We start from the raw sequence: 5514 nt of genomic DNA, 5'->3' as shown, positions 1-5514 counted from the left end.
GCTTTAAAATAGAGAGAAAAGATATTTTTAAATTTTAAGAAGAGAGAGAAAAACAATAAGATAGCACAAGATTTAAAATTTTTAGATCTAATGCTCCTTGTTTTCGAAAATTTTTGGGGGGAAAACACTAAGGAACACCAAACTTAAAAATTTTAAGATCAAGACACAAGGAAAACTCAAGAACACTTTGAAGACTCACAAGAACACAAGAACACAAAGGAAGAACACCAAACTTAAAATTTTTTCAGAAAACCAAAATAAATTTTCGAAATTTTTTTTTTTGAAAAATCAAAAAGAAAACACCAAACTTAAAGTTTGGCACAGGATTTAATAAAAAAAATATTTTTGAAAAAGATTTTAAAAATATGATAGCCAATTACCATGAACATAAACACCACGTTCTAACTAATTGAGCTATAAATTTAAAGTGTTTTAACAAGAGATAAATAATAAAAGACTCTAAACCAAAAAAAAGAAAAATTTTTCCTAATCTAAGCAACAAAATAAACCGTTAGTTGTCCAAACACGAACAATCCCCGGCAACGGCGCCAAAAACTTGGTGCACGAATTGTGAATCACACTTTTCACAACTCGTACCACTTACCAGCAAGTGCACTGGGTTGTCCAAATAATACCTTACGTGAGTAAGGGTCGAATCCCACGGAGATTGTTGGTTTGAAGCAATCTATGGTTATCTTGTAAATCTTAGTCAGGAAGTCAGTTATGTTTATCAGTTGAATCGCGAATAACCAAGAGAGCATAAATTAAAGGTTACTTCTTATGCGGTAATGGAGAATATGTTGGAGTTTTGGAGATGCTTTGTCTTCTGAATCTCTGCTTTCCTCTGTCTTCTGATTCACGCATGCACGTCCTCCCATGGCAAGCTGTATGTAGGGGATCACCATCGTCAATGGCTACATCCCATCCTCTCAGTGAAGAATATGCTCACATGCTCTGTCACAGCACGGCTAATCATCTGTCGGTTCTCGATCATACTGGAATAGAATTCTTCATCCTTTTGCGTCTGTCACTTGATGCCAAGGCATCTTAGGCTAGTTTCACTAGCATTTTTCTGTTAGTTTTAGTTGTTTTATGCATTTTCTTGAGCTTAAAGTAACCAAGAATGGTTAAATGAATAACAAAGCAATGAACCATCCAAACAGTATGATTTTGATGCAAATTCCATGAGTTTTTAGTTATATTACTTGAACGCTATGAATGGAAGATTTCTCATGAAATTTTGCAAGACTTTAATGCAGTTGTTTGGATGATTTCAGGGAAGAAGAGGCTAGGCAAGGAAGCAACAAAATCAATAAAGGAAGCTTGAATATCACATGTGGAGTTTAAGTTCCAGTTTAAGCTTAAACTGGAACTCAAACTACCAAGCCATATAATGCTGGGAACTATCAGTGGCGTTTAAGCTCCAGTTTAAGCTTAAACTAGAGCTTAAACGCCAAAATCATGAAAGCTGAGGAAAAGCTGAAAGTGGCGTTTAACCTCCAGTTTAACCTTAAACTGGAAGTTAAACGCCAGAAATGAGAAATGCACCAGGGAGCCATTTCCACGTTTAAGCTCCAGTTTAAGCTTAAACTGGAGCTTAAACGTGTTCGACCATTCTCCTCCAGGGTTGCTTTCTTCATTTCCACGTTTAAGCTTCAGTTTAACCTTAAACTGAAGCTTAAACGTGTTCGACAATCCACACTCCAGACTTGCCTTCTTCCATTTCCACGTTTAAGCTTCAGTTTAACCTTAAACTGAAGCTTAAACGTGTTCGACAACTCCACACTCCAGACTTGCCTTCTTCCATTTCCACGTTTAAGCTTCAGTTTAACCTTAAACTGAAGCTTAAACGTGCTTGAATTATACCACCTCCAGGAGTGTCCAACGTTTAAGTTGCAGTTTAAGCTTAAACTGCAACTTAAACGCCACTAATTGAAAAGGTTTCTGGGCCAAAGATATTGCAGTTTAAGTTAGCATTTGAGCACAAACATTAACTTAAACGTACTCTGGTATGAAACCCAATTGAATATCATGGTTTATGGGATTGGGCCTGAAGAATTGATGAGTCTGGAATTTCAATTTGTTGAGTCATGTGTCATTACTTGATTATCACTAAGTTGGCTCAATGAATGTTACAGAATTGGATCAGCAGCCTCATCAGGATTATGGATCATAAACCCAAAGCAAAAGGAAATCAGGGAAAGGCCTCAAAGCCCAAGAAACACAACAGAAGCTCAATTTAGAAAGTGTATAAATAGGATAGAATTTAAGTTGGTTGGCACTCGGGGGAATTTGGGGGATCACTTTTTCTAGTTTTCATACTTTTTGTAATTGAATTCAGAGCTATGACTCACTAAACCCCCTTTCATTGGGTTAGGGAGCTCTATTGTAATTCAATGAATCAATAATAGTTTTTATCTTCTTCTTCAACCTTTTCTCTTGAATTTTGTTAGAAAGCTTCTGGATCTAATTCCATTGGTTAGTTGTCTTGGGAAAGAAACTATCCATAATTGGAATCCTTCGGAACCTTGGGAAAGGAATGGAGGATTCATGCTAGAGAAGCTTTCTCACAGTGAATTGGATTGGGGTTTGGATGGATATTGTGACATGTAATCCTACCAAATTGTGGTTCATGAAACTGTGTGGTATAATCAGTGATCGAGCATCATCTCTTCTTATGAACATTTAAACCAAGGGATTGAGAATTTGTTTATTTTTAGAGAGAATTGGTGAGCCAAGGGATTGGGATCCAATCATATAAGATTGCCAAGCAAAATTCAATGAATGCATTGGTTGAGGAAGGGAAAGAAAAAATGTTTGATTCGGAGATCTCAATATCTCCTGAAACCCAATGAATTCCCCATTTCTGATCTATCACTTCTCTTTACATTCTGCAATTAAATTCATGCAATCACCCCGATCCCTTTTTAATTTCAGCAATTTAGCTTCTCGCTCTTTAATTCATGCAATTTTACATTCCGCAATTCTCATCTAAATCTTGATTCCGCTCAACTAGAACACAATTCTAATCCGAATTGCTCACTCAACCAATCCTTGTGGGATTCGACCTCACTCTATTGTGAGTTTTTACTTGACGATAACCGGTGCACTTGCCAGAAGGAATTTTTGCCGATCGTGCAATTTCTTAAAATCGTAGCATCAAGTTTATGGCGCCGTTGCCGGGGATTGGTTTTCGATTGACAATTCTCAAATTGGAAGTTAACTAGATTGAGCATTTTTCTTGCTTTGTTAATTCAGTTCAAGTTACTTGTTGAATTTTAATTTCTGCACTCTGTTACATGCTTTCTTTCTTTATGCCTTTAAATTCAAGCAACTAACTCACTGACTCACTAACTATTTGAATTAATTCCTCAACTGCTCTAACCATACTCTTCCATTAACCAAGAGTATTTCACTTGTTTGTTGCCTGTGCTGTGTTTTTGTATGACAGGTAGGAGAGGAGAGACATCAACTCCTCATTATACCGAACTAGAGAGGACCCTTCATAAACTTAGAAGGGAAGCAAGAGGGAAGAGAGTACTGGGAGAAGAAGAATCTGAAGGAGAATCTGAGGACAATTTTGAGGAAGCTCTAGATCTCAACATGGATAGAGAAGTTCACAACCATGAGAGAGCTGATGGAAACAATGCCATTCCCGAGAGGAGGGTTCTTGGTTCATACATAAACCCAACCTCTGGGAATTGTGGTAGCAGCATTCAGAAACCACCCATTCAGGCCAACAATTTTGAACTCAAACCACAGCTAATATCACTTGTGGAGGATCATTGTTCATTTGGTGGGAGTGCTAATGAAGATCCAAACCAACATCTCACAAAATTCCTGAGAATTTGCGACACTGTGAAGTCCAATGGAGTCCAGGAAGATACCTATAAACTGCTCTTGTTCCCATTTTCACTTAGGGACAAGGCAGCTAAGTGGCTGGAATCATTCCCAAGGGGGAGCCTAACAACCTGGGATGAGGTGGAAAGCAAGTTTCTGGCACGTTTCTACCCCCCACAAAAGGTCAATAGGCTTCGATCTGAGGTTCAGACTTTTAGACAACAAGATGGTGAAACTCTCTACGAGGCATGGGAGAGGTTCAAGGATTTGACAAGGAAATGCCCACCAGACATGTTCCATGACTGGGTGCAATTGCATATTTTCTATGATGGACTTTCTTATGAATCAAGGAAGGCTGTAGATCATTCATCAGGAGGTTCATTGAACAGGAGAAAGACTGTGGAAGAAGCCATTGAAGTGATTGAGACAGTGGCTGAGAATGAGTACTACTATGCTTCAGAGAGACACAACACTAAGGGAGTCATGGAGCTGAACCATGTTGATACAATTTTAGCCCAAAACAAGGTGTTTGCCAAGCAACTAGCAGAGCTCACCAGGAAATTAGAAACAAAGCAAGTGGCTGCAATACACACACAAGATCAAGAGGAAGTAAGCACTGAAGGAGGTGATTGGGAAGAGGCCAATTATGTAGGAAATCAACAAAGGCAACCATATGATCCACATTCCAACACTTACAACCCAGGCTGGAAAAACCACCCAAACTTTGGGTGGGGAAACCAGCAAAACCAACATAACAAGTCCACATACCAAAACTCCAACCAAAGATCATACCAAGCCACACAAAACACTTACTCCCAACCATCATATCATGGCCAAAATAATCAACCTACCCAACCTAATCCGAACCAACAATTTCAAGATCAATTAAACAGGATAGAAGGAATGCTGGCAAACATGGGTCAGGACATAAGTGAGTTGAAAAGCTTTAGGGATGATGTGAGATCTACCTTAAGGAACCATGGTGAAAAACTCAAGAGGATGGAGTCTCAAGTAGGAGAGCTATCTCAACAGGCCCCCAAATCAACTGCAGTGTTCCCTAGTGACACAGAAAAGAATCCTAAAGGGGAACAAAAGGGAGTGAGATGGGAAGAATGCAAGGCCATCACCATATTGAAGGAAGTCTCAGAAGAAGAAGGAATCAGACCCTCAGAACAGGAGCCAGAAATCTTGAAGGAAGGTGTGGAAGAAGCTAAGCAGGAAAGTGAAACTGAGCAAGCCAAGGAACTGCAAAAAGGCATGCTGGAAACATACCAACCAAAAGCACCATTTCCTCAGAGGTTAGGAGGAGGTGAAAAAGGGAAAACCTATTCAAGGTTTTTAGAGACATTTAAGTCTCTCCATATCAATATTCCCTTTCTTGAGATTCTCCAGCAGATGCCTACACATATCAAGTATTTAAAGGAATTGCTGAGCAAGAAAAGAGTTTTGAAGGGAGGACAAACTGTAATAATGAACAAAGAATGCAGTGCCCTCATCAAGAAGGACATAGTCTCTAAGAAAACAGACCCAGGAAGTTTTCATATCCCCTGCATCATAGGGGAAACAAAAATTGACAGAGGATTCTGTGATCTAGGAGCTAGCATAAATGTGATGCCTCTGACTCTTATGAAGAGGCTACAACTGAATGAGGTGAGATCCACTGATGTAATCATA

The 5514-nt window shown here is 39.0% G+C and overlaps 1 non-coding gene across 1 annotated transcript; it reads right to left on the bottom strand.

Moving 5' to 3' along the window:
• Positions 1–4029: 4029 nt before the first annotated feature.
• On the bottom strand, positions 4030–4133 carry LOC112738857 (small nucleolar RNA R71). The gene has a single exon (XR_003169810.1). It is a non-coding gene; the product is annotated as a small nucleolar RNA R71 (small nucleolar RNA).
• Positions 4134–5514: the final 1381 nt, after the last annotated feature.

The sequence above is a fragment of the Arachis hypogaea genome, chromosome 13 (genome assembly GCF_003086295.3).
Source record: "Arachis hypogaea cultivar Tifrunner chromosome 13, arahy.Tifrunner.gnm2.J5K5, whole genome shotgun sequence".
NCBI classification, from domain to species: Eukaryota; Viridiplantae; Streptophyta; class Magnoliopsida; order Fabales; family Fabaceae; genus Arachis; species Arachis hypogaea.
This window is presented reverse-complemented; position numbering and strand designations above follow the sequence as displayed.